The sequence below is a fragment of the Ochotona curzoniae genome, unplaced genomic scaffold, assembly GCF_017591425.1.
Source record: "Ochotona curzoniae isolate NIBS_2020 unplaced genomic scaffold, NIBS_Ocur_1.0 contig_2688, whole genome shotgun sequence".
NCBI lineage: Eukaryota > Metazoa > Chordata > Mammalia > Lagomorpha > Ochotonidae > Ochotona > Ochotona curzoniae.
Genome location: NW_024465553.1, coordinates 25,699,071 through 25,725,891, shown reverse-complemented (window position 1 = coordinate 25,725,891; position 26,821 = coordinate 25,699,071). Strand labels below are relative to the sequence as shown.

Here is a 26,821-nt window from a genome sequence, read left to right as displayed (position 1 = left end):
CACCTGCCTTTGGATTAGCTTAGCTCCAGCCATTGCATTCATTTGGGGAGTGAACCAGTACGTGGAAGATCTTCCTGTCTGTATCTCTTCTCTCTGTATATCTGCTTTTCCAATAAAGAGAAATAAATCTAGAAATAATTCTAGAAATATTTGGACTGAAAATTGCATGTATTCCTTTTGTATTGAATTTTATTACTGTGTTAGACAATTTTTGCCAATGTTGAGTTGTATTTGAAATTAATGTGCTATTGGCCTAACAGGTGTGGCACTCTGGTTAATTATGCAGGTGTTTTGACATCAAATGATGGTGAGGCACTGGTGTTCATTTGTCTATTCAGAGCCTGCTTACTCAAGAGGTTGTAACCTTTTGCAGGAGAGTGACTGTGCTGTAAGTTGATCCTTGAACCCTAGGTTGTGAGCTCAGTGTCCATTTGATAATCATCAAATAATAAGCAATGGTGGAACAACAACAGGACATGTTGTATCAACTTTTGGAGACAGATATGGCTGCTGTTCTTACTTTGTAGCTGGAAAATGGGCAGTTTCAGAATTTGTTTTAATCCAATTTCATTGAATTCTGCTACTATCTGCTTCTTACATCTAATCTAATTCTTGTTTCTAGTATCATTTAAGGTTGAATTTTTCTCTCTATGTCCAATAAATATTAATATGTTCTACCATTATTTTGTTAAGATAAAAAGTTCCTAATTATCCTTTTTATTTCTTCTTTCATGCATTGACTATTTAATTATCTAAAATTATTAATATGGGGATATTTTGAACATTTTTCTGTGCTTGATATCTTGTTTCATTCTATTGTGGTCTGAGCACATAGCTTGTATCACATTAGTTTTAAAAACTTAGTTAAAGCTGGTTTCATTACCCTGAATTTGTTCTGACTTGCTGAGTGTTCATGTGCCCTTGGAATAACTGTGTATTATTGTTGGGAAGCTTATTCTATAAATTTTTCTAACATGCTGGAGGCTGTTTCTCAGATTTCACTAATACTTACTTTTCTCTTGAATTTTGTCTACTGATAATGCACTTTCGATAAAAGCGAGTAACCCTGAAGCCTTGAGGCCTGGATTTGGAAGTTTTCGCTTTCATTTTCATCAGTTTTTACTGAATGTGGTTTGAAATTCCATGTATGCTGTTGAAAATGCATTTACACTTTAGAACTATGCTTCTTCTTGGTGCTTTGATCTCTTTGTCATTATGCAACACACCATTTTTATCTTGGTAATATTCTAGACTCTACTTTGATGCTTTGATACTTACTCCAGCTTTCTTTGGACTAGTATCGGCATGATACAGGCTTTTCTGTTCTTTACACCTATTTTGTGATTGCATTTCTTGCACATAATGCGTAACTCAGCCTTACTTTTTAATCTGACAGCATTTCATTTCAAATTGATGTGTTTTAACTATCTACGTTTAATATAACTGTTGGCATTGTTCAGTTTAGATCTCTCATTTTGCTAGACGTTTTATTTTTAAAGATGTATTTATTTTTACTGGAAAGGCAGATTTACAGAGAAGAGACAGAGGAAACTCTTCCATCTGCTGGCTCACACACCAAATGGTTACAAAATCCAAAACTGAGCCAACCAGAAGCCAGGAACTTCTTCCAGGTCTCCCTACCGGGCTCAGGGTCCCAGTGCTTTGGGACCTCTTTCACTGTACTCATATGGGATCCTGGTGATCGGGGAGTGGAGGGGTTATTTTCCAACTGAGTTATCATTCCAAGTCCTAGGTTCTTTATTTGCTCCATTTCTTTCTTTAATAATCCTAGATTTGATGCTTTTTTTTTAAAGAATGAGTTTTTTGTGATCCCATTTCATGTGTGTTCTGTGCTATTTCAACATATATATCTAATTGACTGGTCTATCTTGAATTTCTATTATGCTACTTTGTATTTAATATGTTGATGTTAAAACAGTATTCTATTGCAATTATTCCATCCTATGCTTTTGTGTAAACTGATGTCATATGTTTTTTATGTATGCTATCAGATTATAATATAATCACATATTTGGTTTTAGATTGTTTATCCCTTGTAACTACTAAATGTAATAGGATTTTAACATTATTTATATCATTTAAAGCATTTTTTAGCTTGAATTTTCTTGAGGATATGCTGTGTTAGTGTATCTCAATTTTTCTTTGGAAAATATTTGTCACTTATTTTTCAAAAATATTTGTGTTATTTTATTTACTTTAATTCAGTGGGAAGCACTTTTTAAAAAAAGATTTATTTTTATTGAAAAAAATAGACCAGATTTATGGAGCGAAAAAGAGAAGAATCCACTGATTCACTACCCAAATGGCTGCAGCGGCTGGAACTGATCTGAACTGAAGCTAGGTACCAGGAACTTCTTCCAGGTCTCCTATATAGGTGCAGGATCCCAAGGCTTTGGGACATCCTCTACTGCTTTCCCAGGCTACAATCATGGAGCTAAATGGGAAGTGGAGCAACCAGGGACAGGAATCAGCACCCATGTGGGATCCTATTGCTTGCAAGGTGAGGATTTAGCAGATTTAGCCATTGAGCCATCATGCTGGGCTCTGAAGCACTCTTAGTTTTAACACTTCTTGTGGTCATATGCTACTCATGAATTAGTTTGTGATTTTTTTTCTTGAAAGATATTTTTCCCTTGTTCAAAAAAATGTTTCAGCTAGATATAGAATTTTGAGTGAAGTTATTTTCTTTCTGCACTTGAGCGTTAATACTCTACTATCATATGGCTTTCATAGGTTCATTTAAGAAATATACTTTAATTATTCCTTTTGATTCTAAGCATGTACCTTTTGTCCTCGGGAGAACATCAAGATTTTTTCTTTATCTTTCATTGCTTTTGAAAAATTCTTGGCCAAGGTTTTTTCTGCCCTCATCTCTTGATCTTTTTTATTTCCTGGTATTCCAGTTTGACAAATGTTAAGACTATTTGAAGTTATCTGACAGCGCCTGAATATTATATTTTCATCATTCTCTCTTCCTCTTTGTGTGTACCTTTGGATGGTGTTTGTGATGTTATCTTCTTCAAGCTCACTTGTCGTTGGTTTGACTGTGTAGGGTCTACCAATGGAACAGCCCATCAAAAATAAACTCTGTCTCTGTTAACATATCTTTCATTTTTACCATTTTGATTTAATGGTGTTATTTTATGACTTCAGCATCTCTTCTGGAATTCATCATCAATTGATTTTTTTCCCTTCTCCTTTCAGTATGTCAATCATGTTTGTTTTATATATCCTGTCTGATAGTTGCAGTGTCTTAGTCATACTTGCATTTGCCTTTCTTGATGGTTTTATCTCTCATCAGCTATTTTCCTTTCTTACCTTCTTTACTTCTTTGTTTGTGATTTATGGCTAGAAGTAGAACTTAGCGTGCACAGTGAGTCTGTCGTATTTCTCCCTGAGATGACGCATGCCCTTTCTAATGCTAGACCTTGAGTGTGAGGGTCTTGCGTCAGTTTATAGTCAGAATTTGTTCTGGGTTTTCATTCTGTTGTTCTCTGTGGTACAATGAAGGCTTCAGACAGACTCTTGCGTTGCTGCATTTCATGTAGGACAGAAGTTTGTTGTAGGACTTTGTGGAAGTTGGCTCCTTTGTCAGTTTGTCTCTCCTTTTTTCCTGTGCCTGAGAGGGTTTTACTTGGAGCCTGCCATTCCTCATTCCTCATTATTTGCTGGAGCAGTGTAGTTGCATTGGAAGGTTTGTTTCGTACTGTTCCAGAGGTGCCTTCATTTTAGCAGGTGTTGTGCCCTGTGTCTTGGGAGCAGGATCTTCCTAGTAATACTGCCCTCTCCTGCAGATGTGGCAGATCTCTGATGCTCTAACTCCAGGACTTTCTGGTGCTTCCCCAAACAGTTTTTATTCTATTATATTCATCTACCTTAATGTGTCTTTGTGATCTGAGCGCAGCTGGATTTTCTGACCTCTTCATGGCTGAAGATTTTTGTTCCATAGTGAAAACACAAGAGAGGAATCTTGGTAGGATTTCTTTTCTTTAATCTTTTTGTTTCCTTCCTTCCTTCCTGCCTGCCTTGCTTGCTTCCTTCTTTCCTTCCTTCTACCCTCCCTACCTCCCTCCTTCCCTCCCTTTCTCCCTCCTTCTCTCCTCTTTTCCTCTTTCCTGCCTGCCTCTCTCCTGCCTGCCTCCCTTCCAATTTTCCTCCTCCTCCTCCTCCTTTTTTTTTTCCTGTTGCTGTAGCTTTTCTTCTCCTCCCATGACTGTAGGGTGACATCTGCTTTTTTGGCCCCTGCCATGTCTCCAAGCTTTCTGGTGAGTACCTGGTAGGTTCTGTGAAAAGCTGTCCCAAAAGTGAATTTGCCTTGAGTTTGCAATTATTATGGTTTTATACTGTTGTGCCAGTCTACCCCTAACCTCTAGAAACAGCTTGAAATGATCTGCTCAGTTCCTGTAGTTAGTATGAATCTAGCACCTGCCCCGACAAAGCTAGTGCTTATGTCTTCTCTCCCCTTAAAAGAGTTTGTCTCTTCTTAACACTTTGAATAGATTATTGCTTCATGACTTTATCTTCTTCAAGCTCATAAAAGTGCATCAATTAAAAATTATCTAAATTTTTGTTGTTAAAAGTAAATGACTTATTTCCAACTCTGCGTGTTAAATAGAAGTTGGAACTTAGATATTGTATTCTTTTTTTATTGTTAGTAACATTGTATTATGTGAAACAGTTTTATAGGTACTGGGATTCCCCCCACCCCTCCCACAACCCTCCATCCATGGTGGATTCCTCCACCTTGCTGCATAGCCACAGTTCAGTATTGTATTCTTAAACCGAAATTGAGTTGAGATATTCTTATTGAAGTGGTAGCAAGTTTGTGCTGAAAGATAAATGTAAAAGTAAGATATATGCCTTCCATTAACAAGTGCTGCAATGCAGAGAAGACGCATGTAAGTAGTTCTATAACAAAAACATATGGAAAATTAGATTTGTGTACATGGGAAGTTTGCAATTGATTTTGCCAGAGGTGATCAGATAATGTTCCGAAGAGGAAATGATACAGCAATCAAAGCTGTTGGTATGAGTCAAAATTTAATAGGTGCATGGCAGATAAAAACATTGCCATTGGAAGAAATGGACTAAATTCCTGACATTTTTCAGGGATGGATCATGAGGCTAATACCTTCAGCTAAAGTCAGAAGGCTCTTTGTTTTTCAAATTAGTATTAAGAATTTAGCCCTTATCTTGTAAGCAACTGGCATCTCAGAAAGGTATTAATCAAGGCTTGCACCCACAGAGGTCAGTTTGGAATGTGTGCCTTGCAAATACAAGGTTAAGGGCACCAGTGGCAGGCAGTGCCTACATTGCCTTGTTCCTAGGCAAGAGTTACAATGTTGGGAGAAAAGCAGCCAATAACTAACAGGCATCCTCAGCCTAGTTAATGCCAGATTTGTTTTGATTATAACAGTGTGCCAACATAGTTGCTTATACTTATTTATTTATTTATCTAAGATAAGTGGGCCTGGATATACCACCCCAGCTGCCAGGTTGGGAGGTGGGTCTTCCATGAACTGGGCCAATGTGCTTCCAGGTGGGAGAGGGAGCTGAGATGGAGTGGTTTAGAGGGGAAACCAGAGGACATGTCTGGTCAGGCCAAGATACCTACCCATGGGCTGGGATAAATAGCATTACCTGAAACCTGCTGGTGTTTGCAAAAACTGGCACTGGAGACTTGCTTGGGTGGGCTAGGCTGCAATATCTATGCACAAGTGTCAGAGTAAGGGATGGGCCACATCATGTACTTCAGAGGTCGGATGATACACAGAGAGAGAAAGATCAGTCTCCCATCTCCTGGCTCACTTTCCAAATATCCACAACGGCAAGAACTGCACGAGACTGAAGCCAGGAGCCCAGATCTCCATGCAGGTCTCCCCCAAGAGTGGCAGGGGCCCAGATATTGGAGTCATTGCCTGCAGCCTCCCAGGGTATGCATTAACACTGAGCTGGATCAGAAATGGAGGCTCTGAGTTAAACCCGACACTCTGAGATGGACTATGGGCATCACAATGAGCTGTCCAACTTACCACACAGCAGAGCCTGCTCCTCTGGAAACCTCTTGATGCACGCTCATATTTGCTAAGCACTCAACATGTATGAAGCACTGTGGGAAATCCATTGACACAAGTCTAAGCCTTGGCCTCTCCCTCAGGCTTTCAACAGCATATGATTATTTACCTAAGCTGTTCAAGAGAATGCAACAATTTGCAATGTCCTGGCCCTTTGGTGGTGGTAGTAACTGGGAAAACACAACAGGCTAAGGATGATGCTGCCTTCATTGGCCTAATTCAGTTTCAGCTTTTTCGTTGGAATAACATTACCTCTAAGGAAGGAACCCCGTCTCTCTCTCTTTTTCTTTCTTTCTCTCTCTCTCCCTCCCTCCCTTTTCCCCTACATTCTCTTCCCTTCCCTCTTTTCCTTTCTCTGAGGTGACATTGCCTATGAACTTATTCCACATGTCTTACAGCCATGGAACAAAAGCTCATATTCTTACATTTTGCCAAAATATTTAAATGTCCTGAGGGCCTATGAAACTCAGATCAGTAGTTGACTAGACTTGACTATGTAAGTTTTCAGGCACCAGTGTTCATTCTTTGTTTTTCCTTTTTTATTAGGTGGTGTGTGTGTGTGGGGGGGTTAGGGGTGGGGAGGTTGCTTTACCTGTGGGTGACCAGTCTTAAAGAATCCTCATGTACTTATTTTTCCTTTTGTGCCAAGAAGCAGTGCACGCTATGGTATATGGGCCACTTAAAGAGGTACTTGAAGGTACCCAGAAAAGGTAGTATTTTCATCAGTGATTTTACGTGCACTTTTTTTTAAAAGCCTTGTAATCTTGAATAAAAAGAATAACATTGCATCTTGATTTTTATGTTCCTTAATGTGCCATATTTTTTTTCCACAATAGATTTTAAGCTAAATTGTCCCAAAACAAGTGGGATACTGAAGGCTTTTTGTAACCATGGCAACATTTCTGGGCACTTACTGAAGACCTGGTTGCCAATAGTAATGTAACAGAGAAAATAGATACACTTCATTTAGCAGTTGCCCATGATTAAGAGGCAGAGAGATTGCTTAAAGTGCTGTCCCAGGATGGGCTTTGGGTTGAACGACTCAGATCTCAAACTTCTCAGTCAGGAAGTGATAATGACACTTTGATAGAAGGCGTTCTAATTGCATTTTAAAATCATCCTTGTTTTTAGTCTTACGGTGTTTTTTTTTTTTTTGAGGCTGTATTTTAACTACATATATTTGTTTCCAAGAAATATGCTCACTCATTCCCGAAATAGTCTGCTAATGATATTAATGTGTTCCAATTGGCTTATAGAATTTTAGAGTCTCTGACTAGATGGAATGTACTTAAAAAATAGAACACTGGTTTTGAAGGCAGGATGATATAATCTTATTTTTCATCAGATTACCAGTCTCATGTTATGCAGACAAGAAAATTCTCCAGTTCTCAGTTGATGGTTGATTTCAACCTTGTGAGGGTTAAAGACATTTAACTGTGTCAATATTCATGGGGTTGCTGGTGGCAGTTGAGAGTAAAAGGCAGAGAGTGTAATACAACTGATTTATACATGACATAACTGTTGCTGCATCTTAACTGCTTCATTGTACCTTTCCTTTCTTTGCAAAGCTAGTTTGATATCAACTTGTCCACAGCCTGTCTCCATTGGCTAGTCCTTCATTTAATAGCATTTGCCATTTTGGTCCCTGGTTATCCAGAACTGTTGAAGGAAAACAGCAAATATCCTGCCCCAGCTTCAGAATCTGTTGCCTAAATGCTTTATGACACGAATGTGCTTGATGCTTCGATTGCTTTAGAAATGCTGGGAAGTAATGGAAGGTTTAGAAAATGATGTGGAGTTTTCAGAGGCATAGCATTGTGGTCTAGGAGATTGGTACTGCTATTATTCCTTTACAGTTTGGGAACATTTAAAGAAAAATCCATAGATGTGATATTATTGCACAGAAATAAAATATGTATTCAATATTTACTCAGATTTTTTTATTTTAATAGCACAGAATGATGGAACATTGTTAAGGACAGGCTTAAAATGAAAAAGTCCTTTTTCTATTCCCTTTTTAGCATTAACAGCAATAGATTAGAGGCAAATTATACTGCAAACAAATTAAGGCATTAACTTCTTGGTAATTAATTCTAATAATTACCAAGGTATCAGAAATTTATCTTTAATATAATAAAATCATTTGATAATGAAAGAAATCAAAAGATTTCCAGGCCTGACACATTAGCCTAGCAGCTGAAGTCCTCACCTTGAACGTACCAGGATCCCATATGGGTGCCAGTTCTTATCCTGGCAGCTCCACTTCCCATCCAGCTCCCTACTTGTGGCCTGGAAAAGCAGTAGAAGATAGTCCAAAGCCTTGGGACTCATCACCCATGTGGGAGGCCTGGAAGAGGTTCCTGGCCCGTGGCTTTGGATTGGCTTAGCTCCAGCCATTGCAGCCGCTTGGGGAGTGAACCATTGGACAGAAGATCCTCCTCTCTGTATATCTGCCTTAAAAAAAAAATGAAAAAAAGATTGCCTTGTTGTGCAGGAAGTCACAGAGCCATAGATATCTGTTTTTCATTTATTGGCTTATAGAGCCAGATGCTTGAGTAACTAGCAACTACAACTGGCATGACTTTCTAGACGTTTTCTCATTGGTCTTACTGAGGGATATTTCTACCTGTGTTTTTCTCTTTTGTTTAAAAATATTGCACTTTTCTTCCCCTCTACTTTTCTCCTCACACCACTGCAGTTCTCTTCTTATTATTATTTGACCCCAGAAAAAACTGCGGTTTCTGAACAAGATTCTCTGACATGTGATTTTAAATTCCTCTTTGAGCTCCTAGTTATGTGAAGGGGCAGTCTAGGTCATCGCTAATGGAGTTTTTAGTGCCCTTTACATTTTCTAGGTTTTAAGTTTAGGCAACATTTCAAAAACAAAGAAAATCATAGAGCAAGGTTACAGCAGACGCAATGTGCCACTTTAACATTTTGCAATATTTAGTTTAAAAAATCGACTTTAAAATATGTATCCATTTCAGAGGCAGAGAGAGAGAGAGAGAGAGAGGCATCCCGACTGTTGGCTCCTTTCCCAAATGCCTGAATTGCTTGGACCTGGGCTGAAGCCAGGAGTTGGGAACTCCATCCAGATCTCCCACAGGGGTGGCCAGGATCCAAATACTTGAGTCATCACAGCCTTCGTGATAGGAAACTGGAATTGAGAGCAGAACTGGAGAAGGAACCCAGACTATCTGCAATGATGTCTTCACCATAGGCTAAACACCTACCCCCGGATTTATTTTAAAGAAGCTGTGTGGGACAAATGTAGTTGAACTCCACTGAGAAGACTTTATGTTTTGTCTTTTCTACCTACCAGAGAGAAAAGAAATCTGAATTTAGGAGTTATGGTTCCCAGGATGTTTTTGCTGTTAGCAAATGTATCAACCACATGTAACAAAATTTTGCATGTTTTAACAATTCTACAAATGATACAATATTGATCATCTCAATACTTTGAGATGTGGACCTATATACGGGCTTAGTTGATTTTAATGATGCATTAATGGTTGACTTTATTAATTAATGTATCATGTATCCTTTGTTGATTAACATTCACTTTACAGATTTTTAACATTACAAATAATTCAAATAATTTTTCAACATAGACATTTTTTACTCATACATGGTAGAGTCCATATGTACAGGAAGAAATACTGCTATTTTTAATTCCTTTATAAATAGATACTGCATTCCTTTATTGAGATTCCTTGAATAAGTCCCCTGCTCCCTTCCCTTGTTGCTAGAGGTGGAATCAAACGGGTTCTTTTCCTCCACTACAAAGTGAGTCACAACCAATAGTGTAACTCTGGGACTAAGACATACCAGGAGTTGGGTGAATTTTCTCTAACAATTTTAAATGAAGAACAGGGATGTGGAGCAGTGATACCAAATTTGGTAGATGGGGATATTACAGGATCCTTTCAAACTTTATTGCTAGTTAAAAACTCCTTTATTCAGAAAGGATAATTTTATGACGAAATTTCATGCATCCATAGACCTCCTGAACTGCGTGCGTGTTACTCCAGATTAAGATCTGAGAAGTTTAGAAGAAAACGACAGTAGTAGTATGGTCAGGACTCAACCATTGTACCATTTCATTTGCAATTTGACTTTCCTTTTCAGAAATTAACTTGGAGACCTTCATTTGGACCTGTGTTGGTTCTTAAACTTTTATCACTTGGATCACATGTGTAGCTTGAATGGCAGCCATTAGAAGTATGACCACTATGAAACCTCACTATGACCACTTAGAAATCACGAGAATAACCAGCCAGTTTCCATTCCTTGGAGGCCTGAGGCTTTTTCCTGTGGAGCTCTTCTTGTGAGGTCCTGAGCCCCAGGTAGCAGACAGGGGATGCTCCTGCCTCCACTAGCTGACCCTTCTGTCTGTGGGACCTGACCTCTGGACCTTCAGTTTCTGATTACTTAATCTGCTTCCCTTTGTTTTGTTCAGCTCTGGAGCTTGTAATCGCCTTTATCTACCGCAGCACAGTTCTGGTCCCCAGATTGGCCATTTAAATGAAGAAATTTCAGGAATGCTAGCTACTTACATGCCTTCACATCCGTTATTTGTTCTAACAGGTTTTTTGAATGAGGAAATTATATTTTTGTGTTAAAAAGAAATTTTGTTACTTTATCGAAGATGTTTTGCAAATGGCACATCCAGGAAGAGTTCTTAGGAAAATTTTGGTTAGAAGTGAAATCTGTAGACCTCAGCTGTCTTTATAAGTGTGAAGGATGGGAAGAGAACAGACTCCACTGGAAAACTTACCGATGGCACATGGTTTCTCTTGGGAAGTGCCTAAGACAAGAGACCTCGCGAAGAGTCCTTACAGATTTTGTGGATCCAGAGGTGAACGTCTCAATTGTTAATATCAGTAAATTAATATGACAGTCATAAAAATTCAGCAAATTATACCCTGAGCTACATGCCAGAAATGTTATATAATGCTATTATTTAATCATCATAATTTTGTGAGGTGTGTCCAGGGTAGTGGTGAATTACTATTCTTGTTTTATAAGAAAAGGTTAAGTTTAGCAAGTATTAAGTCATAATTTTAGTGAGGTTAAATAACTTGTTCTATGTGCCTGACTTGGTAAGGGAACAAATCACCTATCTGATTAATAATTTTAGAGCAATTTCCAGAGTGAGTTGAACAAGTACAGCACAGGATAGATGTTTGGTGTAGTGATTAAGAAGCTAGTTGAGGCGCTTGCATAATATGTTAGTGTGGCTTGGGTTCAGCTCTAGGCTCTGATCCCAGCAGCAGCTTTCTGCTAATGGGAAGCTTAGGAGACGGCAGGTGCTGGCTCAGGCAGTTTGGTCTCTGTAATCCACATGAGAGATCTGGATTGAGTTACTGGCTCCCACCTTTGGACTGGCCCAACCCCACTTTTTGCAGGGATTTTGTGAGTGAACCAGCAGATGAAAGTTCTGTCTGTCTGCTTTTCTCTCAAACAAACTAGAAAACAATGAAATGAATGACTGTGCTACAAATGAGATGATGTGAATATAAAAGACATCCAGCTCAACAGCAATTACTGGTGATAATTCCTGTGTTACAGTTTTTTTTTTTTTTTTTTTTTTTTTTTTTTTTTTTTAAAGATTTATTTTTATTATTTTTTCATTGGAAAGGCGGATATACAGAGAGAGGAGAGAGAGAGAGGAAGATCTTCCGTCCGATGATTCACTCCCCAAGTGAGCGCAACGGGCCGATACTATGCCGATCCGAAGCCAGGAGCCTCTTCCGGGTCTCCCGCACGGGTGCAGGTTCCCAAAGCCTTGGGCCGTCCTCCACTGCTTTCCCAGGCCACAAGCAGGGAGCTGGAAGGGAAGCGGGGCTGCCGGGATTAGAACCGGCGCCCATATGGGATCCCGGGGTTGCAAGGCGAGGACTTAACCACTTGCGCCACCGCGCCGGGCCCTGTGTTACAGTTTTGACAGTAGACCTAATTTCCTGAATGTTTCGGGAATTCATGGAAGCACAGGCTGCTTCCTTGCCCCCTGTTTTATTCACTCACTGCAGATTGGCTTCTGTTGTACTACTCCACTGAGCATGCTGTTCTTGGGTTGGCAGCAGTCAGCACCATTATTGCTGTCATCACTTATTTTTGACCATGACGATTATAGATTATTCCTCCCCTGAAACTCATTGCTTGCCAAGGTTCTGAATTGCACTTGGTCCTGGTCTTCCCCTTGACACAGTTAGTCACTCCTTTTCATTCATTTTCCTTGCCTATCTCTTAAATATTTGACCCTCTCTTCTACACTCTTCTATGACTTCTGCTGTGAGTCTGGACTTGTCTGTTAGGTTCTGAACCCATAGGTGCAAACACCTTCATTTGGATGGCATCATAAACCTTAAATTCAACGTGCTAAAATATATTAATCATTTTCCTTTTTAAAAATCTTGATTTCCTGCAAGAGATAAGTCCTTCTCATCTTCTCATCCCTCACAATTCCTCTCTTAACCTGCAGGAGAGCACTTCAGCAAGTTCAAAGGAAAATGAAATAAAAAGATAAGTTTGTTTTTACCCCCTGATTTTAAATCCATGTATATTTTTCATAATATGCATTTCATGAACTTTTAAAATAGTTTTCATATGCATGAACTTCAAATGTTTTGGCATCAAAATAAATGTTTTTTTTTTCAAAAAAAATTCATTTTCCACAAACATTGTGAACACTTACTTTGTATCTTGTTTGGGGAATAGCAGATTCTATTGGTTCTGTCTCTGCTATCCTCACTGCCTTAATTCAGGCATGCATCTTCTCCTAGATAGTCTATTTCAATACTATGCTAATCAGTCTCAATTTTTGTTATTTCCCTTATCCATTCTCCTAATTCCCTTCAAAATATCCACTTTGAATTCTGAGTCAGGCTTCCACTCTTCTCGTGCAGCAAGCCTTCCGTGAACCTGCTGTCTCCTTCCACGATGACATAAGGAGTGCCAGAACCCTTAGGTTTCCTAGTCTTGCTCTTGTTTCTTCCCAGGAGGAAAAAGCTCATCTCACAGGAGTTATGCCTACTCTTCTTTGACCAGCTGGTCACTTGACACACATTCTCCTTTCCTGCCTGCCTGTCCTGAAATGTGGTTTCCTCTTCCCCTTCTGTGTCCCAACAGAACATTGCAAATCTTAGCAGTGCAGACTTTACATATACTTCACTTTTTAAAAAGCAGGTGTGCCTTCAAGCCTTTGATGGAAAGCTTATTTTTTAAACTTTTTTTCTTTACTCTCTGAGTACTTAACAGCAGCTGTGGTGGCCCCATCCCAGACAGTTGGCAATGGCAAAGCCGTGGCTATGTCTCCCTGAGAGCTGCTGGAGATGTTCTGCCAACATCTGCTGAGCAAGCTCCAGGGACAGAAGATCAAGGGAACAATGGCACTTCTTTGGCACTCCAGCTGTGGAAATGAAACCATGGTATTTCAGGTTTGGTGGCATAGGTCCAAGTTATTTTCATAAGATGTGTCCCCTTTGTAGGAGATTTTTAACTAAGTTGGGAGGGCTGGTGTGTATACCAGAGGTAGTGTCATTGGATGGTTGGGCGGAAGAATGTTGATTTGTCGATCATCAGCTCAGTCTTTGAAAAAGTCAGTTATAGTTTTGCTACAAGGTTTTGACTTTGAATACAACGGAGTTTTTGCAAAACTAGAAATACTTGACCCTAAGTATATTTCTAAAACTGCTAACATATTGTCTATGTTAATCTGCTAGAGCCCCCCTGATAACTCAAAAACCCTTAGAATTGAAACCATGGAAATTTGTCACTGTATTTAGCACTGTGACTGGTGTGTGCTAGATTCGCAGTAAAAGCTCCAGATTTAGTGATTGGAAAGGATAAACTTTGTTGAGGTTCTGGTATACCTTTATCAGGTCTAAGAGAAGACTTTGGAAGAATATGTAAAAAAAAAAAATGGTGACTGCTGACAAGTTCTGTCATTTCCTTTTAGGAGAGGAGCTACAATCCTAAAGCCCCACCCCTCCATCTTTGGCTAGTTTCTAAAATTTGCGCTGAAAATACTGAGTTGAATTGGGAGGGTTCAATGTCATAGTTTTTCTGTATTTCCCAAGGGTGGAGGAGGGCGAGAGGTGCTGGGGTTTCCATTTCCCAACCAGAGGCCTTTTTTAACTCTCATTCCATGGTGCAAGCAGCCAGCATCCCAGTCTGCTGCTCGGGGATGGAAACCACTGGAGTCCCTCCCTGCTTGCCAGCGTAGTGTGCCGTCCTCCCAGTAGGCACTCGGTTTAAACAAAGTGCATATAAACCGAGGGCTGGGCAGTTCCGGTAGCCTACCAGGACACAACTGGGCATTACTCAGCGAACTGAGAATGTACTCTGGATGAACCTGACAGCAAACACAGCCAGTGCACATGGACACCGGGATGGTTTGAAGACCGGTGTCCCTAGTGAGGCGTGAGCCACTTGCGTCTCTGCGGCCACCACGGGTGCTGAAAGGTCCATGTGGCGTGGTCCGCTGACTTCTCGGGATGAAGTTGGCTTGAGATAAACACTGCTGCGAGGGTTCACAACTCATGAGTGGGGACGTTTTATTCTTTATAGCAGTAAGCATCACTATTGTGGCTTTTAAGGACGTGGTTACTGATGATCCGTTATACTGTGCTTCTGCCTCTGCCTGCCTCTTCAGGATTTGTATTTCATCCTGGCCTTAAGAACTCATCTTGAATTTCAATGAGTAATACACGCGTTGCAACTTTTTTTTTTTCAGTGTAAACTGATCATTTGAGGGGAAGAAGGGGGAGAATGACAGCTCCTCTTCATTTTTTTGTTTCTTTTTCCTTCCTATGTTCAGAAGTATTCCAGGAGGCAAGAGGAGAACCCTAAATGTCATTCTTTTTAATGGCTGAGGAGTGTTACACGGAATAGATGTACCACACTTTCTTTATCTCCTTGTTTTTTTGATGGACGTCTGGATTGATTCCATGTTTTTGCTATTATAGATTGTGTTGCTGTAAATAGATTACAGATTCCTTTCTTATATACAAATTTCATTTCATTTGGATATATTCCCAGAAGTGGGATAGCTGGGTCTTGTGGCAGATCAATTTTGAGTTCTCTTTGCACTCTCTATACTGACTCCATCATGTTTTTACTAGCCTACACTCCCACTAACAGTGAAGGAGGGTACCTTTCTTCCCCACATCCACACCAGCAGGTGGTGTTAGTAGAGTTCTGAATGTAGGCCAGTGTCACTGGAGTTAGGTGGAACCTCAGTGTGCCTTTAATTTGTGTCTTCATGAAAGCTAGGGAGCCTGAGCATCTTTTCATATGTCTATTAGCAATTTGAGTTTGTTCTTTTGAAAGATATCTGTTCATTTCCTTTGCCCATTTCTTCACAGGATCGTTTGTTTTGCTATCACTGAGTTTCTGAAGCTTTTTGTAAATCCTGGATAATAGTTGTGTAGTGTACGAAGATTTTCTCCCATTCTGTTACTTGTTTCTTAACTTTGTTGATTATTTTCCTTTACTGTAGAGAAACTTTTTAGTTTGATTTAGTAGATTTAACTTTTAAATCTCTGAATTCATTTTGGTCTAGAGTGTGATGTGAAGTTCTTTTCTTAACATATATATGTTTAAAATATATATATATATATATATATATATATATCTTCCCCAATTCCCTACCCCCTCACTGAGTTTCCCTATATTGTTACTATAGTATAGTTCTTCATACACAGTGATATGTCCATGGACAATGGCAGAGAGTCCAGCATCCTATTGTCAAGACATAGTAAACAGTTTCATTGGGAGTCCATCTTTGTCTGGAAGTAGAGATGCATACTGCATTGTAACCTCAATCTGCATATGATAGTCTCCATTGCATAGGTACTATACATCCCCTTAAATGAAAAGCCATAATACAAAATCAACAACAGGAAGAAAAATAGAAATTTACAATGCCGTGTAGTTAAATAACATGCTACTGAATGACTAATGTGTTGCTGAAGAAATGAAAAAGAAAATCAAGAACCTTCTTGAAGAAAATGATGCTACTGTATGATCTGTGAGTCATTGAAGTCATTCTGTTTAGTGAAGTGAGTACATAAATCTGAAGGATCCACAGAGAAATGCTCCTGAGTGTTGTTACTCCTATAATCACCACAGTAGTCATGCTAGCAGTGTCAGTTGGCTTCCTCGTGCTGTTCCCGAAGCTAACCCCGGTTAAATTTCTTTCATCAGTCACTAAGATCATTTCTTCATAATATCTTAGTTTGCTTAGCGTTTTACCTCTCATTTCTTCATAATGTCTGAGTTTGCTTGAGAGTTTTACCTCTGAACAGCAGACAATGTTGATTCGGCACCTTTTCTGTTATGTTAGTTGAAATGGCACAATGGTGCTTGTGCACCACTCGGAATGTACACCTTTCATGAAGGAACACATGCTAAACTTAACCTTTTCTTATAAAACAAGAATAGTAATTCACCACTACCCTGGACACACCTCACAAAAATTTGATATCACTATAAGCACATGTAGTTTTTCTTGAAGAGCAATCAAGAAAAACAGCTGGAAAAACTAGGTGGAACTTACATGGTATAACCAAAGAAAATATGCAGCATTTCAATATCAAACTCTGGGAATTCTTTTCCTTCTTTTTTAACCTTAGGAGAGCGAATGAGACAGTGAGCTAATATGAACTTGCTTGCATGTGTTGATTCATTCATCAAATGTCCACATTGTCTGAGATTGGGTCTTGTCAAAGTCAGGAGCCGAGAACTCAGTGCAAGTTTTCTATGCCACTCATGAGAATCCAGTAACTTGAGCCATCATTGATACCTCCCAAAGTCTGCATCATCAAGAAGCTGAAAAATCAGTGTCTTAAGCCAAAAATTTAATCCAAGCACTTCCATGTGGGGTGTGGACTGCTTAATTGGCAAGCTCAATGCTCACCTCCTGGGAAATAGTTCTTGGAAATTAAAACAGGTATCTGTATTCCTCAATGTTAAAATGCAGTCTGAGGCCAGGGTTTCAAGCAGATTATGAAGCTTTCCATAAGCATATATCAGATGAGGGTTCCAGAGAGCCAGCCTGACCAGCACAACCAGACATGAAGTGATGCTAGATGGATGTGAAGTAATGGTTCGATTTAAAGTGCATCATCGCATTCTTTCAGTGCAGGTGGTGGCCATACTTCACCCTGGGAACTAGCTTCAGCCTCTTCCACAACACCTGTGTGTGCCCACCGGTGTTTTTCTCCTGATTGTAAAGAATCTTGATGAGCGTTGGAGATCACATGAGATTCTAAAAATGATATGTCACACTTCCTTTTGGGAATTCTGTTCCCAGAATAGCACAGTTCTTTGAAATCCTCATTGAAATGAACTGCCTGATTTGTGGAAGGCGAGAATACTCACACCTGCTTTGCAAATTGATAAAGTACACTCTAAATTCCTAACAGGTGGTTTGCTTGAAGTCAAGCAGTGAGTCAGCAGTGGGTTGACAACAGAATCCAGCTGTTCTGTCACTAACTGACCTCCCTTCCCCTGAATACTTGGGAGAAAAGTTCAGTAGCTGTAGGAGATTGTTGGTTTTCTGTCTAGGTTATTGTATGTGTGTGTGTGTGTGTTTCCTTGTTTGCCTGTGTTTCCTGAAACATTTTTGTCTAGTTATATCATCTTTCCCACTTCCCAGATGGTAGTTTTGATTTTTTTTTTCTTTCAGAAATTGCTCATAAATCAGAAGTCTTCAGTTGCCAATTGACAGATTTTAAAGACAGTTGGTAGGTGACCATCATTCGGCAGTGCAGATGAGGCCTAGGATGTTTAGCTTTGCCAAGGGGATAATGGCAGTAGGAAAGTTTTCATTATTGAAAAGATGCAATTCCAGGCCAACTTGAAATACATCTTTCTGCTCAGGTCGCAGCATTTTTGCCAACATCTCCCTGACTCATTTTTAGGGTCAGTTCCTTTTCAGTGGAGTGGTAACTTTGCAGCCAGAGATGGGGAACAGTTTTGACAGTGGTATAAATAGGACTTGCACAGAAGATACTGAAAATTCAACCCCTGTAAAAAGCAGAGAATCCCTGTGTGAATATCATTTTGAACTGTGTCTGAACAAGGAGCTGTACTGAAATCAAAGTGACTTTGGTTTACTTTGAATGGTTGGAAAATAGAAGACATGAAGAAGCCACCACTGTACCAGTCCAAATCTTATCTATTCATGTGCTTTCATTTTTGTTTATTACTCTCATTTTCTGTTTCCTATAGTTATGGTTGAACTGTTTGTTTCATTTCTTGCCAAGAGCAGAAGGTAGCTTTAGTTGGTCTACAACACAGTATGGGTGTTTTTCATTTGGCTATTTGTTAATCACATTCAAAATTGGCACTAACCTTATTCTCAATTAGTGAAGAATGTTCTATCTTGGAAGGAAATTGAACATTGATGAAATAAAATGGATTTTGCAACAGTGGTTTTTTGCAATTATAAATTAAAAATCTGCCAAGAAAGGAAATAAGGACCATAATTTGTCTGGGGCATTTAGTTATTAATAAGCATTGAAAGTGTCATAACACTTGATTTCAAGTTGGATTTCAAATTCGACATGTATTCATTGCACCATCCTATCTCGGGATTGATGTTTAAGTGATTTTGCACATATTATGTCATTGATTAGTGACTTTCTTATCTATTAAAGAAATAACATCTGCCTCATGGTGTAGTTTTGAGGGTTACAGGAGATATTTTTAAAGCACATATTTACATGATACATATTTTCCTTGAACTATTAACATAGATTTATTTTAATATTTGCCAGTTTGCTTTAAGACCCTAAAAGTGAAAGCATCAGAAAAATAGAAGGTCACGGTAAGCAAATAAAAATCTGGTCCTCCTCCCTTATATGAAACACAATCACATTTTCCAAAGTGACTCCTGCTTGATTGAGTTCAGAGAAAGAGACTTGCTGATCTCGGTTTCGAGTGAGATGAACTGAATTCATTTGCAGGTCTGTTCACATTTAGCACAAACACTATAGTTAGAACAACACTGCAGAGGGTTGTTCAGAAATGGAGATGATGTTCACAGTGTGTATTTTAAAGGTGGTAAAAAAAAATAGTTCAGCTTCATTTGAAAGGCAAATAGTTACTAATCTATATGGACAGGTAGTTGAACTTTTGGGCATATTTCCCCTCTACTAGTCATAAAAACGAGATAGGAAAATGTGAGCTTGGAAATGAGAAGAACAATAGTATTTGAGAAACCCAGAGAATCCCTTTGTGTGGTTATCTAAGGAACTGAGTGAATGTGGGCTTAGTCACATGAGGTGGTGTCAGAGGTTACATCATGACTTATGCAATCACTCAATGCCAATGGACCTCCCCAGGTAAGTTTAAAAATCTTGATTAAGTGATCACCTCTAAGGGATTGATCATTGAAGTCAAGGAAATAGTCCTTATACTAAAAGTACTAATGGTCAGTTTATTCTGTTGGAGTTTGGTCCAAAGAGGAAGGCTTTAGATTTGAAAATATTTAGCCTAATCATTGAGCGGTCCTTATCTTGCAAGGTCTTGCCTGGGTTCCATACTCATGTCTGGATCCCGACTCTTGGTTCCTGCTAATGTTAGTAGTGTTGCTTGTCACTGAACATTTTAGTAAATTATAAATTTTCCTTAGAAATGTTTATAGATGTTAAGGTGATTTTTTTTCATTTTTTTTCCATAAGGAAAAGTTACCTTAGTCTTGCTGAATTTTGTTCCATTTTATGAAAGATGATAATTTAGATATCACTCTGTTAGAGGCCAGTTTTCCTGAAACATCTAAAGGAATCAAATATCATTTGAAGATTCCTTCAAGTTATGACAATTTTAAATCTATTGTTCTGAAATATTCATTATCTTGGGATGGCTTTGTCTACCCAATACACAGAAATTCTTATTTGGATTTATAATTATATTATTACTTTGAGCTTATAAAAAGGAATACATATGTTTGTATATATATTTATGCATATACATTTATAGATATAAAGTAGTGACAGTGAGTAATGACAATGATCATTTAGTTCCAAACGCATAAGTAATTATCAAGAAAAACTCTGACACAGAAGTTTTAGAACTATAATTGAAAATAATATTAATACATTGTGGAACTTCCAAATTTAGGGGGAGAAAAGCCATTGGTATAGATTTAAGAAATTTTAAAATTTTACTTAATTGAAAGTCAGACTTACTGGTATATTTTCAGGAATAGAATGTTACAGTAAATAAATTATTTTATATATACACATATACGAATTTACATGGTCAGTCTGAAGTTTAACGAGCTTTGGAATTTTCACTTGATCTTAGCCAAAAGTTCGAGAAGTGATTCACACTTAGGAATTTTCAGTCACTTCATATGTATACATTCTACGCACAATTAAACTATTTTTCCTTGAAAACATAGATGGTAATATCACAAAGCAGGAGGTTCATGGGTAATCATAGCATGGAGAAAGGAATGTGCGTTGTCATGTGCAAAGTATGAATCAGGGTAGTGATATTTATAACTACATACCGCATGATATGACATCTACACAATTCTTGTTCTCGTTCTATATTAAATTCCACAAATGAGAGAAAACATTTTATATTTATCTTTATGGGCCTGGCTTATCTCATTTGGCATAAGGGTTTTTAGTTCCACCCATTTGATTGCAAATGTCAGGATTTTAATTTTTATGTCTGACTGTTAGTCCATCTTAGATATGTATCACATTTTCCTTATCCAGTAAGTAGTTAGTGGGCATCCAGGTTGAAACAGACTCCTCGGGCGATGGTTATGCCAACACAAGTACCTATTGACTATGTCATTTTAATGGATATTATTTGGGGTGTTAATTCACTTGAATTTATTTATTTTGAAAATAATGGAAGTAAATTTAACGATCTTAGGAATGTACCAACTATTATTTACATCGCAAGTTACAATATTAGCAACCTTTTATGACACCTAATGAAATTCAAAACATCTCTGATGTTGTTATCATATTAAACTTAAGGAAAATATGTTGCCCTGTAAATACTTCAGAAATTATAGCATTTCAGAAAAAAAACCACATAGAAGATCAAGTATTCAATTTGACTTCAAAATATTATAGCAAAGGTATATCTTGAAAGCTATAGGACAGTTGAAATGTAGTTATTATAGATGTTTTGTAAATCACAGATGGAAATACATCTTCAGATTGTGAATGAAATAAACTGACTTTTTTCCTCCTGAGCTCAACGTGGAAATAATGCGTCTGGCAGTACAACAAACAAATACACTATGTATAAATCTTGGTTATAGCATGCAGGGTATCCAACTTCTTTGCCCTAATACATAATAGCATAGAAACTGGCATGGTGTACCTGACTTTATTTTTTAAGCAATGACATGTGTTAAGGAAGAAATTCAACAATCCTATATCAACTGAGTCATTTGGCAAGATACTTTTCATGAGCTAAGGTGAAGAGAAAGACGCCATGAGAGCATGAGTAAGGTGGAAAAGAAATTAGTACCAAAGAAAGCAAATAAAAGATATGAGTTACAATGGAAATTGAGAAAATATGGCTGATACTCAATTAAAACAAAACCTTATGCATGTACAAAAATAATCAAGCATATCTTAGACATAAATGTAAAAGCTACAATTATGAAACTGTAAGAAAAATTCCTGGGATTAAATCTGTGTGACTTTAGTTAGACAAAACCTTTTGAACTGTAGGAGTATGAGTGAGAGAAATAAACACCAGCTATACTGAATTTCACCCAAATTCAAAACTCACTTTTTAAAATTTTGTTATTTATTTAAAAGATTTGGACAGAGAGATCAAGCAAGATCTTTACATTCATTGGTTTGTTCCCCAAATAGCCTCAATGACCATGCCTGGCCTTGGTTGTAGCAAGGATCTTTCATGTGTGTGGCAGGGTCCCAAACACTTGGACCATCTTCCACTGCTTTTCCAAGCACACTAGCAGAGAGATGGATTGAAAGTGGAGCAGCTGGAAATCAAACTGTCACCCATATGGCAAACTTGCATCTTAGGCAGTGGCCTTACTTGCTATGCCACAATGCAGAGTCCTAAAATTCCAAACTTTTCTGCTGCAAATGTTGTCACCAACAAAGTGAAAATAATGGAAGAAAGTACTTTTAAGTTTTTATATGTAATGTGTATGATTTGTACACAAGACAAAAAAAAAACTCTACAGTTTAGCAAAAAGATGATAATTCAGCTAAAAAGTGTCAGAAGGAAATAGGCATTTGGCACAATGGTTAAGATGACTGCATCCAATCTTGGAATGCTTGGGTTTGAGTGCCAGCTCCATGCTTCCACACCGCCTTCCAGCTTCTTTATGCATGCCAGGGAGGCGACAAGTGAAGACTGCAGTCAGTGGGTTCTTGCTACCCACGCGGGTGACTTGGATGAGTCCCAGGCTCCTGGCTTTGGCCTGGCCCAGCTCTGGCTGTTGCAAACATTTGGGGAGTGAATCGGGAGTGCTTTTCTCCCTCTTCCCCTCTCTGCGTGGTATCTTTGAAATCAACAAGTAAAAAAATCTTTAAAAATGAAAATGAGCAGAGAATCCGAATAGATATTTGTCCAGGGAAATATCTGAACGGCCAATAAGCACTTGAAAGGATGCTAAGCAACGTGAGTCACCAGGCTGAACCACAGTGAGATGCTACCTCATGCTCCTGAGCATGGCTGAGCTCAAAGACGGACACAAGCAAGCTCTGGAAGGCTGCGAAGAGATTGGAACTTTTATGTACTGCTGCCGAGCATGCAAAATGCTGAAACATTTTTTTGAAAAACAATGTAACAGTTTAATAAAAAATGAAATAGAGTTATCATATAACCCAACAATGCCACTCCTAGGCATATATCCAAAGTAAATGAAAACTTAATCCACAGGAAAGAGTATAGAAATGTTTATGGAGGAATTACTCATACAGCTAAAAAGTTCATAAGCTGATGAACTGATACGCACATTGAGGTGTATCTATCCAACGAATACAAGCAACAGCATTGATGTACCTTGTAAGCATGCCAAGATGCAAGAAGTCCATAGAAAAAAATCACATACTGTGTGGTTTCTTTTATATGAAGGCAAAAAAATATGTTAGTGCCTGGCTAGGCCTGGGGAAATGATTGAATCCCAGGAGTTGGGAGTGAAGTGTAAGAGGGAATTGATTCTGGAGTTATAAATATTTTCTCAAATTAGCTATGATCATGCTTGTATAGTTCTGTCCACTGTTGAGTTGTACACGTTAGACTTGTGAATTAGTTATCATGGAATTATATCTCAGTAAAATTGTTTTCATAAAATCACTGAAAACTCCACCTCCCAAATAACACCAGAACTGTACTACCTGATTATTTTCTGGAAAACAGCATAGGATTTATTGTTCTGGGGGTGGATTTGACCATGCTGTCCATAGCCTATAGGATTCTTAGTTTGATTTGTGGTTTTAGTGGCTATGACAGATGCACTGTCTTTTGGAATGATCACGTGTGTGTGTGTGTGTGTGTGTTCGTGTTCCTGGTGCATCAGAGAAGAACAAGTTTCTGAAGTTGGAGTGCCAACTTTTGGAGCACAGTCCACTTCCGGAGCACCGTCGGGCCGGGTTCTTGTATGAAGGTTATTGGACTTGTTGCTAGAGACTGCAGCCAGTCTTTAGTCCACTTTGACTCATGATGAATTTTTAACGTATGTTCTAGAATCCAGCATGAAGTAGTTCTAACAGCACACAGCTCAGTTGTTGTCTTATTTTTTGAATTTATGAACGATCTCTTTTTGTTTGTGAACTGCTTTGATTTTTGCCTTCTCCTCGTTGTTTGGTCATGCTGCCCTGTTCATCTCTTTGTCATATGATAGTAGCTCTCAGTAGTGCTGAATTCATTTAATTATGAGGAAAAAAAAACATGTGGATAAAAAAGGAAAGGTAGAACACAGGACAAATATAATCAGGAGTATGTATGTAATCTCATTAATGGGATAAATACCAACACCATAGCAGCATTTCATTATACACACAAGTTTTACTTACCAAAAAATTGTGTTCTATGCATTGCCTTGCAAATAATTTGGATTTTAAAGGTATTTTTTTCTGTGAAACAGCCAAGATCCAGAGCCTCAAAGCCCACTTAACTGCTATTAACTGGGATACAAGATAAAGAGTCCTACAAAGGTTATGAAATACAAAGAATTGTTTCATCGAAAAGATCCATAATAAACACCCACTCCATGCTTGGTTATACTGACAGGTATTTTTCCGTGTCCAAGTCCAGCAGGATGGAGGAAATGAATTACTGTTTTCATTCACTAAATGTTTATCGTTGGCTCTTGTGGAGGACCCTGGCCTTGACAATGCAGAGAGAGGAAGCCTGCTCCCACTTCGCAGGGACTGCCAGTCTGTTGGAGGCACATAGCAGATAACTTCAATGAGTTTGAGGAAAATAGAATTGTAAGTTTTTTAGCACAAAAATCTGAAATATATGCATAATATTTCATACCTGAGCTTTTATGAGCCTTTTGAACAAGTAAGTGGAGAGTTTCACATTTTTTTGGTGAGTGCTTCCATGGGGATAAACACTGGGAGAACAACACTGAGCACAAGGAATCAGCTCCGGTTTCTCTGGCGGGGGAAAGCGATCCTTACCAATGTTGTATTTTGTGTTTATTGCCTTGCAATGGTGTAATGGAAGTGATGCCAGCTGGGGAGTCAGAAAGAACCTAAATGTTACTTTTCAGGGCTTTAGTAAATTCAGCTGCTAAGGGAAGGGATTATGGGGACCACTTCCTAGATAGTATGTTTTAAAGGAAATATTGTTTATGACATAGGTGAGTGCATCCTAATACTTAGAAAATATGACTCTAGTTCTTTGTTGCCTACACATGATTTCTCTTGCTCCTCACAAAAGCCTTATGTATTATGCAAGGCTGGGAGCCTGATTGTCATTTATATGTGAAGAAATAAAGGTTCCAAGATGTTAAGTAACACCTGGCAACTCACCCAGATAACAAGTAATGGTCAGGGCAGTAGCTTAAGTCTCTGGGTTCTAAATCCAGTGTTTTTCGTATCTGTTTTTCTTCACTGAAGGGAGAATTTTCCAGAGGCAGAGACGTGGGATGCATGCACTGCAGCTAGTGCATTTGGCTTGTTGAGATCGGGAAGGTCCGGAGCAAATTGCTTCTAGGAACTCGGGGCATTACAGGAACAGGGGATGTCTTTTGATCATTAAAAAAAAATAAAGTGCTGTGCAATCAGGATGGTCACAATATGTGGGTCCAATGTATCTTTTTAGAATCATAACATGTTCCAAGCCAAGAAAATCTAAAATGATTTTATGGTGTGTGTGTGTGTGTGTGTGTGAGAGAGAGAGAGAGAGAGAGAGAGAGAGAGAGAGAGAGGTTGGGGAAGGTACTAACCTGTGGATGAGGGTACAGGAACATACAATCTGGTAGGAGAAAGGAGATGTTTGATCAATAGAATGTCAGTAAAGATTTAAATTGCTACCAAAGATAGCAATATATGTTCTTTGATTAATGAGTTTAATGCACTCTTTAAAAAAGATTTATTTATTTTTATTGAAAAGGCGATATACAGAGAGGAGAGACAGAGAGGAAGATCTTCCGTCCGATGGTTCACTCCCCAAGCAGCCGCAATGGTTACAGCTGAGCCAATCCGAAGCCAGGAGCCTCCTCTGGGTCTCCCACATGAATACAGGGTCCCAAAACTTTGGGTCATCATCGACTGCATTCCCAGGTCACAGGCAGGGAGCTGGATGGGAAGTGGAGCCACCAGGATTAGAACCGGCGTCCATATGGGATCCTGGCATGTGAAAGGCAAGGACGTTAACTGCTAAGCTATTGTACTGGGCCCATAATGCACTTTTAATGCATTAAAATGCAGACAGCTTTTATTGTAAGACTTCAGAAGAGATAGTGATGCAGTGTTCTTAGACCAATACTTCATGATTATGTGTTAATGCGTAAATTCTAGAATGGAAATCTTTAATTTTGTCCATAATAGGTGTTGTAGTCGTCTAGTATAATGGAGTCCAAGGGGTTTATATATGCACAAAATGTCTAGTGGGTGCAGGATGTAAGAATGACTGGTTCCAGTTTACAGAGGGGTTGGTATCAGGAATCCATAGTTCTTGGTTTTACATTTCTCCTGTTGGCCTGTTTTTTTTTTTCTACATGTTTTTCTCAGGTCATGGTATGTACACAATTTTGTTCAGGAGTTCTACAGCTCTGTCTCCAATATTTACATCAGAATCCTGTGAGGCTGGTAAATGTTGGCTACATGCAGGTTATTTGTCTGCCTTAAGTACTGTGAGGTCAATCTCATTCAAAATTCGTGAAATTTGAAGAGGAGTGGTTTATTTTAGAAAGTCAGGCTGTTTTACCTGAAAGAAAGATGCTAGGATGGCAAAATTGGCACCTGTCTTCATGCACCTGAAATTTGGGACATTTAAAAAGGAGATAAAATTACATCCTTGTTTGTTATTCAGGTTTATGTGTGACATTTTTCTTTTGTCTAAGAGGACTGCTTTTTATTTTTGTTTGTTTTGTAGATTTACCAGTGATGAATTCTCTGAGGAAAAGTCTTTGTTTTAAAAGATGTGTTCTCTGGGTATAGAATTCTATCAGCTTATGTTTTAAGCAGTTGAAAATATCATGTCACTGAGCTTTCACAATGAAAAACCTGTTGCCATCCTCAATTCCTCTA

The 26,821-nt window shown here is 38.6% G+C and overlaps 1 protein-coding gene across 1 annotated transcript in view; it reads left to right on the top strand.

The window, feature by feature from the left end:
• Nucleotides 1–26,821, top strand: part of SYT16 (synaptotagmin 16) — a 76,032-nt gene that overhangs the window by 2,838 nt on the left and 46,373 nt on the right. The gene's annotated exons all lie outside the window — the stretch shown is intronic.